The 12328-nt window shown below is 33.7% G+C and overlaps 1 long non-coding RNA gene across 1 annotated transcript; it reads left to right on the plus strand.

Annotated features, from left to right (window-relative positions):
* The first annotated feature begins 1563 nt into the window (after positions 1–1563).
* LOC124454289 lies at positions 1564–7406 on the plus strand. The gene is made up of 3 exons (XR_006951378.1): positions 1564–1840; positions 3613–3735; positions 7329–7406. It is a non-coding gene; the product is annotated as an uncharacterized LOC124454289 (long non-coding RNA).
* Positions 7407–12328: the final 4922 nt, after the last annotated feature.

The raw sequence follows: 12328 nt of genomic DNA on the forward strand, positions 1-12328 counted from the left end.
GGGTAGGGTTAGAGTTAGGGTTAGGTTTAAGGTTAGGTTTAACACTCCTCCTTAAGTTAGTAATTTAGCTATGGCCCTGCTAACCTAGATACACCATATTAGACAGTCTTGAGTTTATTATTGGTTGGCTTTCGTAAACTAAGAATTCTGTAAATCCAACTCACATGCCCGCGTTTTTAAAAGTCCTGTTCTTTTTAAACATAGTTTTTACTATTACTGTTCAAAATTTTAATAATATATCTTGTTGCAAACTGTACGATATACTATTATAATGCTCTATGTATAGAACTCATAAAGTAGTGAGTTTATCTCGTTCGAAATTTAAATTTATTCTATAATGTTTACACTATGAGTAACAAAACTGAAGCAAAGGCAATGGAGCATAAAAAACGGAAACGTCATTAAAATACTGAGCCTTTTGGGAGAAAGTTATATCACTTAAAGTTTTTCTAAGCCTACAGGTCGCGCAATTAGTCATCCGCCGCTTAGTATGGGTGGTATGCACTGATAATGTTCATTCATACATATCTTGTTAATTTTCGATGTAAGAAAATTAGGTTTTACTGTTAAGAATTCACTTCCTTTAAAAACCTAAATAAACAATATTTTTAAGAGGTAGAATAAATAAGGTCAAAAAATGTATGTAAATAATGTATAATAACGTTTTTCAGTAGATGGCATTAAATTTCTACTGGTTTAATAAAATTTCAAATGACTTTCTTACTATTCAATTTAACGCTTATAGAGTTAGACTGGAATTTTTTATTCAAACATAAAAAAATTTCATGTAAACACACATAACAATGAAATTGACTTTAATCTGAAAAATTAGGAATGTTTTTTGAAATGGGCGTAAAAATGAGCTATATTTGACAGCTTACCTCAAGTTCATGCACATTTTTGGTGTTATGGTTCCCTATTTTTAGTATTTCTTTCTCGATTACAATATTATGGAATGAATTAGTTGTTAGTCTAAAACAGACAGTTGATTATGCACAATATAAATACATAACAAATCCACATCAACACTTAACGATTATTATAATCATCCATTTAAACACAAAGGTTTCCCCTTATGATTAAAATGTCAAGTGTTAGCCAGACTACATAAGCTTCACAAACAATTTCTTTTATTTCTTTTACAATTTCTATACAATTTTTTTAAGAATTGTATTCTAATATACTTTACTCTGTAACTTGTGGCTACTCTACAAAAGCAGCTCAAAGACCCTCCTCATTCCTTAAAAATCCTTTAGGTATTGAAAGACTTGTTTTAAACAACATCTGTCTGCAAAACACAATCCTGCCTGTTTAAGCATTTTTAATCAGCTTTTACAGTTTAAAAGTGCATATTAAATATTCTATTCTATTCGTGCAAATCTGAAAATAATTACTTGTTATTGTTGTCTTATTTATTTTTTCATTCGTCTAGCAAGCTGTCCTTCTGATTGGTTGCATATAGAATCATCTAGTTATTTCTTCGGTGCAAATGCAGCAACATGGAATAAAGCAAGAAAACTTTGTCAACAGAAGGGAGGAGATCTTGCTGTTCCAAAAAATAATGCTGAGAATAATGCCATATCCAGAATCATCTTAAAAAAACTCCTTAAAGTTCATTTTATTGGTTTGTATCGCAATAAAAGCGACAATCAGTTCTACACAGTTCAAAATGGCTAGCCCAGTTTCACATTATGGTATCCGGGAGAACCTAGTCACGAAAGATTTGGCATAGAGGACTGCGTTGTAATTTATGACAACTATTATAAATCCAAGTGGAATGACGTTGGATGTTGGCGAGACTTTAACTTCATCTGTCAACGTGAGAGACGTAATTTAAACTGTGAGTAGCTTCTATAATTATCAATACATTAGGTACTTTACATAAATGTACTATTTTGTAGTAAAATGGGTGCATTCTTTAGTTATTGTTTTCCTGCCAAAAAAATGTTAGAACTAGATAACTCATTCGACCATGTAGCAGACTGTTGAGCACTAAAAGCGAATTCTGAACTTTTTGTGCAACTAATAGTGATTCAATCAATGGCCCAAGGTGAAATGTTAATGGCTTGAAGACAAATAATTCTCTTATCGCCAAAAATAGTTTAACATATTCAACTAAAATCAATGTGGTACCAAATTTGGCCAATCTGAAAAATTGCAAGTATATATTTGTTCATACTTAAAGATGTCAATTCAATAAAGAACTGGTATGCAGGGAATGGTCACTTAAATATCAAAAATAATTGAGAGCCATGTTTAGTAATAGGTTTGCCCGAGTAAATGTGTCAAAAACGGAACCTTAGATGAAGCTTCCCCAAACTTATATAAATTCAAAAGACCTGCTTTTAGGCATAATGAAAATGCCATACCTTCTTAGCCATTCCAATTTACATAACTTCTTTATTCGTCACGCCCTACTGCTGAGCACATTAGTTCACAAAACAAGAATATTCGCACATATATGAATATTCAAAACCCCCCTCCAATCAACGTTCTAGTTTTGGACGTGGTCGTAGCCAACCTGCTTGTATTTAGTCTTGTTTTGTTTGTTTTTCTGTGTTGATTTACTTAGAAAACAATAAATTTGAAATTGAACAGTGCTTGATGGAACAATAAATAAGGCTTGATTGAGTATTCTTTTTTTTAAATTTTACGGCAAGATGCAACGTCTCCAAATACCGCTGCTTTTCATACCAAGATATACATATCAATGACGACATGCTGGGATCAAATATGATTTTTCCACTTCTTGTAAAAAAATTTTTTAAAGTATTTATTGCGGGTAATTCGTCGAGCTTGTTTGGTATAGATGATATGCTTTAATTTCGTATAATTTTGTTAGTCGATGCGTTTTCTTTTGAAAGATAATCCAACATCTTGAATTAACAAACTCAAAATTTCCGACACTTGTCACGACAGGATAAGATAATTAATACGCCCCTGTTGTGTGAATTTTTCAAATGCTACTCTCATTGCTTTAAATGGCTAAGTTGTTTTTTGCTTTTTTTAACGATGAAAATAATTCAAAATAGCAACCGTCGTGGGTACACGTCACACTTCATAATTCATATTCCTATTAGCTATGTAAGAACTAGGTTTGATTTATATCATAAATGCCGCCTTAGCAATCCCACTACCAGATTTAACTTTCTTTATGTGTGGTTCTGCTTGTAGCCCTTGGTGAGCAATCTTCTATCGTGTACAGTAAATGATCGTTAATTAATGTATTCTGTTAATAGACTCATTCTTATTGTTAAAAATCAAACGTAGTCTGAATGATTTACAAAAATATTTGTCTAAACGAATCTAGAAAGTTATGTTACAAAAAAATTACTAGTACATACAGTCCCAAAAATCACAGATCTCACTATACTCTCATTTTTTACAGAATTTATTTGAAGTTTTAGATGTTGATATGCTCATATCAAATACATGCATTAAAATTTTAGGACAATTATGTTTTTACATTCTCGTAAAATCAATTAAGAAATATCTAAAAGTAATAAATTAAACAAAAAATTTCATATTTATTTATTACACATCTTTAAATTAGACATAAAATTGCTTAATTTATGGTACACATTTTCAAACAACTTTATTGTGAAACATTAGATATCGGCGAATGTCAGTCTTCTCCTTGTGGCAAAGATCACTCATGCATAAATATCCCAGGCTCATATGAATGCCTATGCTCCAATGGATACAAACTTGACAAATCCAAAAAGAAATGTATCGGTAAGTTGGTCGTTCTAGATCTTTTAACTTATGTTGCAAGCTTACGTGACTTCATGAAAATTCTTTGAAGACTGCTTGAACTATTAAAATATGGGAAATGCTTGACAAGGTCTTGTGTTCAAATGTACAAATTAGTAGCTAACTCTAGAAGGGCGTTTCTCGAAAGTCTCTGCTGATTAAGTGAATTAAAATCTAAATAGATAACAATTAGTGGTTTATGTTACATTAGAACTGACTTAAGCTTGTTTAAAATAAGCATTTTATGTGAAACCAACATAAAGTTGGCATTCACTTAATTAGAATTCAATTTAAAGGTAAAGACAGTGAAATGTGGTTCTGATTGGTCAATAGCTGTGTTTTCATTAGTCTGTGCAAAACAGATATGAATTCAACCAATCAAATCAATCAAATTGCACATCGATCATAAATGTATTTTAGGGGTAAATTTAAAACGTCTGTTTTCAATTTCTCTGTTTCACTTTATTGTTGCTTTATAAAAGAAATAAATGATGTTTTCGTGTTTGCACTGGCTTATACAAACCTTAGAGACGTTTTGTGAGAACTTTCGAATTCTCGATCAGCTCTCAACCTCTAACTTCCAAACGTCTCCTCTGGGATGGCATAAGCCTGTGCAAATACATTAAACAACTTCTATTTCTTAACTAAAGGCCACGTAATTGTTTATAATATTCTTAGGTTGTTGGTTTAAAATATTTCATCTGTCATTTGAGTTAACACATATGGTCAAAAAATTATGTGTAGTGTTAAAGTGCAATTGCTATTTTTCATGTAGCTATTGCTGAAAAAGCTAATTAATTATTTTAATTAAAGTTTATCAATCAATCAACAATGACAACAGCAAGCACATAAAAAGAAAGTAGATTGGCGTAAAAATGAGCTATATTTGACAGCTTAGCTCAAGCTCATGCACATTTTTGGTGTTATGATTTCCTTATTTTATTATTTCTATCTGGAATACAATATGATGGAATGAATTAGTTTTTAGTCTAAAACAGACAGTTTATTATGCACAATATAAATACTAAACAAATCCACATCAACACTTAACGATTATTATAACCATCCATTTAAACACAAAGGTTTCCATTTATGATTAAAATGTCAAGTGTTAGACAGACTACATAAGCTTCACAATCAATTTCTATTATTTCTTTTACAATTTCTATACAATTTTTTTAAGGATTGTATTGTATTATACTTTACTCTGCAACTTGTGGCTACTCTACAAAACCAGCTCAAAGACTCTCCTCATTCCTTAAAAACCCTTTAGGTATTGAAAGACTTGTTTTAAACAACATCCGTCTGCAAAACACAATCATGCCTGTTTAAGCATTTTCAATCAGCTTTTACAGTTAAAAAGTGCATATTAAATATTCTATTCTATTCATACAAATCATTCTGAAAACAATTACTTGTTATTTTTGTCTTATTTATATTTTCATTCGTCTAGCAAGCTGTCCTTCTGGTTGGTTGCATATAGAATCATCTTGTTATTTCTTCAGTGCAAAAGCAGCAACATGGAATAAAGCAAGAAAACTTTGTCAGCAGAAGGGAGGAGATCTTGCTGTTCCAAAGAATAATGCTGAGAATAATGCCATATCCAGAATCATCTTAAAAAAACTCCTTAAAGTTCATTTTATTGGTTTGTTTCGCAATAAAAGCGACAATCAGTTCTACACAGTTCAAAATGGCAAGCCAGTTTCACATTATGGTATCCGGGAGAACCTAGTCACGAAAGATTTGGCATAGAGGACTGCGTTGTAATTTATGACAACTATTATAAATCCAAGTGGAATGACGTTGGATGTTGGCAAGACTTTAACTTCATCTGCCAACGTGAGAGACGTAATTTAAACTGTGAGTAGCTTCTATAATTATCAATACATTAGGTACTTAACATAAATGTACTATTTTGTAGTAAAATGGGTGCATTCTTTAGTTATTGTTTTCCTGCCAAAAAAATGTTAGAACTAGATAACTCATTCGACCATGTAGCAGACTGTTGAGCACTAAAAGCGAATTCCGAACTTTTTGTGCAACTAATAGTTATTCAATCAATGGCCCAAGGTGAAATGTTAATGGCTTGAAGACAAATAATTCTCTTATCGCCAAAAAAAATTTAACATATTCAACTAAAATTAATGTGGTACGAAATTTGGCCAATCTGAAAAATTGCAAGTATATCTTGGTTCATACTTAAGATTTCAAATCAATAAAGAGCTGGTATGCAGGGAATGGTCACTTAAATATCAAAGATAATTGAGAGTTATGTTTAGTAATAGTCTTTGCCCGAGTAAATGTGTCAAAAACGGAACCTTAGATGAAGCCTCCCCAAACTTATATAAATTCAAAAGACCTGCTTTTAGGCATAATGAAAATGCCATATCTTCTTAGCCATACCTATTTACATAACTTCTTTGTCTGTCACGCCCTACTGCTGAGCACATTAGTTCACAAAACATGAATATTCGCACAAATATGAATATTTAACCCTCCAATCAACGTTCTAGGTTTGGACCTGGTTATAGCCAACCTGCTTGTATTTAGTCTTGTTTTGTTGGTTTTTGTGTGTTGATTTACTTAGAAAACAATAAATTTGAAAATGAACAGTGCTTGATGGAACAATGAATAAGGCTTGATTGAATAATATTTTTTTTTAATTTTACGGCAAGATGCAACGTCTCCAAATACCGCTGCTTTTCATACCAAGATATGCATATCAATGACGACATGCTTGGATCAAATATGATTTTTCCACTTCTTGTAAAAAAATTTTTTAAAGTATTTATTGCGGGTAATTCGTCGAGCTTGTTTGGTATAGATGATATGCTTTAATTTCGTATAATTTTGTTAGTCGATGCGTTTTCTTTTGAAAGATAATCCAACATCTTGAATTAACAAACTCAAAATTTCCGACACTTGCAACTACATTATGAGATAATTAATATGCCCTGTTGTGTGAATTTTTCCAAAGCTAATCTCATTGCTTTGAATGGCTAAGTTGTTTTTCGTTTTTTTTTATTAATGATGAAAATAATTCAAAATAGCAATCGTCGTGGGTACACGTCACACTTCATAATTCATATTCCTATTAGCTATGTAAGAACTAGGTTTGATTTATATCATAAATGCCGCCTTAGCAATCCCACTGCCAGATTTAACTTTCTTTATATGTGGTTCTGCTTGTAGCCCTTGGTGAGCAATCTTATATCTTGTACCGTAAATGATCGTTAATTAATGTATTCTGTTAATAGACTCATTCTTGTTTTAAAAATCAAACGTTACAAATAAATTACTAATACATACAGTCCCAAAAGTCACAGATCTCACTATACTCATTTGTTACAGAATTTATTAGAAGTTTTAGATGTTGATTTGTTCATATCAAATACACGTATTAAAATATTAGGACAATTATGTTTTTACATTCTCGTAAAATCAATTAAGAAATATCTAAAAGTAATAAATTAAACAAAAAATTTCATATTTATTTATTACACATCTTTAAATTAGACATAAAATTGCTTAATTTATGGTACACATTTTCAAACAACTTTATTGTGAAACATTAGATATCGGCGAATGTCAGTCTTCTCCTTGTGGCAAAGATCACTCATGCATAAATATCCCAGGCTCCTACGAATGCCTATGCTCCAATGGATTCAAACTTGACAAATCCAAAAAGAAATGTATCGGTAAGTTGGTCGTTCTAGATCTTTTAACTTATGTTGCAAGCTTACGTGACTTCATGAAAATTCTTTGAAGACTGCTTGAACTATTAAAATATGGGAAATGCTTGACAAGGTCTTGTATTCAAATGTACAAATTATTAGCTAACTCAAGAAGGGCGTTTCTCGAAAGTCTCTGCTGATTAAGTGAATTAAAATCTAAATAGATAACAATTAGTGGTTTATGTTACATTGGAACTGACTTAAGCTTGTTTAAAGTGAGCATTTAAGTGAAACCAACATAAAGTTGGCATTCACGTAATTAGAATTCAATTTATAAGTAAAGACAGTTAAATTTGGTTCTGATTGGTCAATAGCTGTGTTGTCATTAGTCTGTGCAAAACAGATCTGAATTCAACCAATCAAATTAATCAAATTGCAAATCGATCATAAATGCATTTTAGGGGTAAAGTTAAAACGTCTGTTTTCAATTTGTCTGTTTCACTTTATTGTTGCTTTATAAAAGAAATAAATGATGTTTTCGTGTTTGCACTGGCTTATGCAAACCTTAGAGACGTTTTGTGAGAATTTTCAAATTCGCGATCAGCTCTCAAGCTCTAACTTCCAAAGGTCTCCTCGGGGATGGCATAAAGCCTGTGCATATACATTAAGCAACTTTTATTTCTTAACTAAAAGCCACGTCATTGCTTATAATATTCTTAGGTTGTTGGTTTAAAATATGTCATCTGTCATTAAAGTTATTGCATATGGTCAAAAAATTATGTGTTATGCAAAAGTGCAATTGCCATTTCTCATGTAGCTATTGCTAAAAAGGCTAATTAATTGTTTTAAATAAAGTTTATCAATCAATCAACAATGACAACAGCAAGCACATAAAAAGAAAGTAGATTGGAGATATAGTGGGTTTAGTATTGAATTTTCAATTGAATTATTCTTATTGCAGCATTTTCCCCTGAATTTAAGAACAATTAGTTGTTGTTACATTTCCTTATAACTTTCAAATTTCTTACAAAAACCATCTGTGGGGGAGATCATCTCTGATCTACTATTTCCCTGAGATTTCCGTTTAATAGAAAAATCTTTTAGTTTATCAAGTACCATCGAGTAGGCAATCAGTTTGAAATCAATATAACGGAAACAATATTGTCCATAGTAATATTACCTTTGATTATATTAGCTATCCGTCAGTGGCATTTACAAAAACTTTATAAAGTCTTCCTGACCCTGACATCAAAAAATGTTGGTCAAGTGATTCTAAGAATTTTTTTGTAATAGTAGTCTCAATATTTTTGATGTATACAAGGTGATATGTTTCATATATGAAATAAATGGTGTATGACGTATGATGAATGAGAATGTTTGAGTGAAGTTACTGAATTTTGCCCGTATTCCAAAACTTCAATCAAACTCATACTCAATGATTGCAACACAGAATTCACGCTCCTACCAAGTAATGGCAATTTAATGTATTCAACAATGGCATGCTTTTTTGCCAAAATATTTGAAATCATAGCTACGCCTAAAAAATTTGCAAGGGGATTTTGAAACTTCATTCTGTGTGGTGGTTAGGGGTAAGCCTTTAAAAAGCAGGCATTTGTCTTGATGTTTATTTCAGGTTATTACAGCTTTTTTGACTTTCTATTATCATAGATATCAACGAATGCGTGTCTTCTCCTTGTTCCCGTGAATGCTTATGCCATAATCGTCCAGGCTCATACGTTTGCAGAAAACGTTCATGGTTTTATTCAACGATTCCCTGCCCCTAGTATGTTTTTATAAATGCTCCATGACAAATGTTTTACTATCAAAACCTATAAGAGAGATTCCTGCAAAATATAGACAAAAGACCGAAACGAAGAATTTAACTAGTCTATCTAAGGTAGATGGCTACATTTTATCGGCAAATGAAGCATGTTGAAGTTCTAAAGTTCATCGTAAAAATTTTTCTTTGTATTTTTTTTCAAGTTGTTATGACATATTGCTAGGAATGGTGATGTTGCCAAAAAATATGACAAAGGTTATACAAAAGTGAATTTAAATTTTTTCTTATGATGTTCATGTATGAAATTAAGAACCTCATAGAATTTTTACTAAATTTCACGAAAATATTTCAATTAATTTTTTCATTTATGCAAACGAAGCGATATTTTTTGATTTCCCGCAATCTGATTGGCTGCAGCAGCGGGGATCTTTTTACGATACCTAAATTATGATCAAAAAGTGATATTTTTACCAATAAGTTGGTTGCAAAGTGAAATTAAAATTTCTAAAATTAATTTAAAAGCGAGGCAAATTGCTCAACGATGAAGAACAGTGTATTCAGATGAAAGCTTCACATACATCAAATTTACTTTTCCTGAAGAAGTGGTAAATTTGTAGAAAAAATCCAAATTTCTTTTCTCAATATCGTTATGTCGTCTATTTTATTAAATGCAATTTTCTTTATAATAAAATAAAAAATATGTTATTTACTAGGTTTTATTCTACGGAAAATATTTTCACAAGGTCTTAAAGGCTCCGGTAACACATTTATTTTTATTTAGCGGTCCAAAGCGATATTTTTATTTCCAGAAATTTGATTGGCTGCATGAGCGGATATTTTACGCATATTCGCCTGTGGGCACAACGATACTTTTTGCATTGTTTTTGCTTGTGAATTGAAATGTAAGTTTTAAATATGATTTAAAAAGCGATGTAAATTGTTGAACGAGTAGGCAGACTGTCTTAAGTATTATTTATCATAGCCAGAGTGAGTTTTACTATCCAGACGAAAACAAAGTGTGTAGAAAAACAATCAATTTTTAGTCTCAACATATTTTTTCGCAATGTATTTTTTACGAAGGAAATGTAAATTCATGAATTGATATGCTGATGTAAATTGTTTAACGAGTAAGCAAGGTGTAATCAGATGAAGGATGTCGTTGCAAGAGTCCATTTTACTGTCCAGACAAAGCAAAGTTTGCTGAAAATCATCAAATTTAGTCTCAACTTTGTTGCAGACCTTAGAAAATATTTTTCCTTATAATGAACCTCCCAGCCGGTAATACTGTATTATACAGGGGCGGATCCTTGGCGTATCCAATGTGGCACTGGAAACGGTTAGAATCTGACAAAAAATCTTGAAATTTAGATACTAAACATATATTTTCTTATTTTATCTTAGTTTATTGAGTCTATTTTTAACCAAACACTAAAAGCTACATGAAATGCACTTGTTGACATTCTCGAAATTCGGCATTTAAGCGACTGATTTATAAATCATCGTATTATTACGCCGTTTAGATTTGCCTAATGTAATCCGATTATCCTACAAAACGTAACTCGATTGCTGTTCGGAGCCCAGTTTTGCTGTTACAGTAGTATAAAGAGCGTTGCCGCTGGCGAAACTTCACCTTGAGAAAGCGTTGCCGCAGGCGCACTTCACCTTGAGAAAGCGTCGTTTCTAGCGCACCTCACAGTTTGAAAAGGAGTATACACAAATCTAAGTGCCCCAGCCCTACCTCGCTTATGTACTTCTCGTAACTATGCTAGCATAAATACAGCGAAGTTCAAACCCAGGACAACGGCAGGAGCCAAAAACGGCTGGCCCACCCCCCTCGCGCCTGCGCGGCTGGCCGTTGGGGTCTATTATTTAGAGAGATATACTCTCATAGAGTAATCCAAACGTTGGACAGCCATGAGGCAGGGCAAGAACAAATGTGCGTGGTTTCTTCCCGGAAACTCACCACATGTGGGCGAAGCTCCATAGGTGAATACTGTGGACTTCATATGAAGCGGTTAAGGGAAAGAGGGCGACTTCCACAACCATGTCGTAAGTGTGGCGTCGGAACACAGGCAGAAACTATCCTTTGTCAAGCCTGCGGTATCGATAGGGTGCATCATAAGCTCATTTATAAACAGAAACAATCAAGAAAGAGATTTGCTAGAGTACTCGCCGAATTAATTTCGATTTAGAGAATTATCTCAACTGTAAGATATGGTAGCACACCAAATTTGCAACACTTGAGATGAATACTGTCGAGAAACTTCTGTAACTATATGACCAAGGTGTAATCAGCGGACATGCGCTGAATGCCTCTCTTAAGGCTCTTCAACCGCCCGCTGACCCACGCGAAGAAAGTCAATCCGCCTATCCCAAAACCGCGAAAGCGCATGCCTATCCCAAAACCGCGCAAGCGCAGGCCCGCCGAACCTACTGATGATGAGATGAACGCATACATCAACGAAGTTCTGGCTGAATTTAAACCACGACGCACCACAAGGGCTATCTCCCTCTATCACTACGGAACTTAAGTGAGATGAAACGAAGGCCTCCGAACGCAACTTGATGGCTATCCTCAAAAACGCCCAACCCTGCATCAAACGCAAACTCGTCGAGGTGCTATTAGCTCTACGAGGAGTTAAGTTCTAGTTGGCTGTAGAGGTTGAGCTTCGGAACGATGAAGCAAATGGTACCAAAGTCAAGCACTAGTGTTCCGGACAAAGCAGATCACGCTGCTACAGGAGCATGAGCTTCCGCAAGCCCTATATGAAGCCTTTACAACAATCCTGGAGAGATTGGGAAAGTTCACTAGAGAAGGGTCTGGGTGGATAGTGGGTCATGTCAAAACACTCTGGCTTGAAATCGCTCACTATCAGCCTTTACGCGGAGGCTCATACCTTCCTCTCCCCACCGCCTTCAAGAATAAGAATGCAATCGTCAACGTGAAAAACAAAGACGACGACTGCCTCTGATGGTCTCTAAGGGCTGCGCTGTTTCCTGCAGCTAAAGACCCGCAACGGCCGGGCAAGTATCCTACTGAAGACGGCCTTGACTTCACGGGAGTGAACAACCCACACCGCTCTCCCAGCTCGAACGAGTAGAGCGTGAGAACGACCTTGCT

Source organism: Xenia sp. Carnegie-2017, unplaced genomic scaffold (genome assembly GCF_021976095.1).
Source record: "Xenia sp. Carnegie-2017 unplaced genomic scaffold, XeniaSp_v1 HiC_scaffold_3, whole genome shotgun sequence".
NCBI classification, from domain to species: Eukaryota; Metazoa; Cnidaria; class Anthozoa; order Malacalcyonacea; family Xeniidae; genus Xenia; species Xenia sp. Carnegie-2017.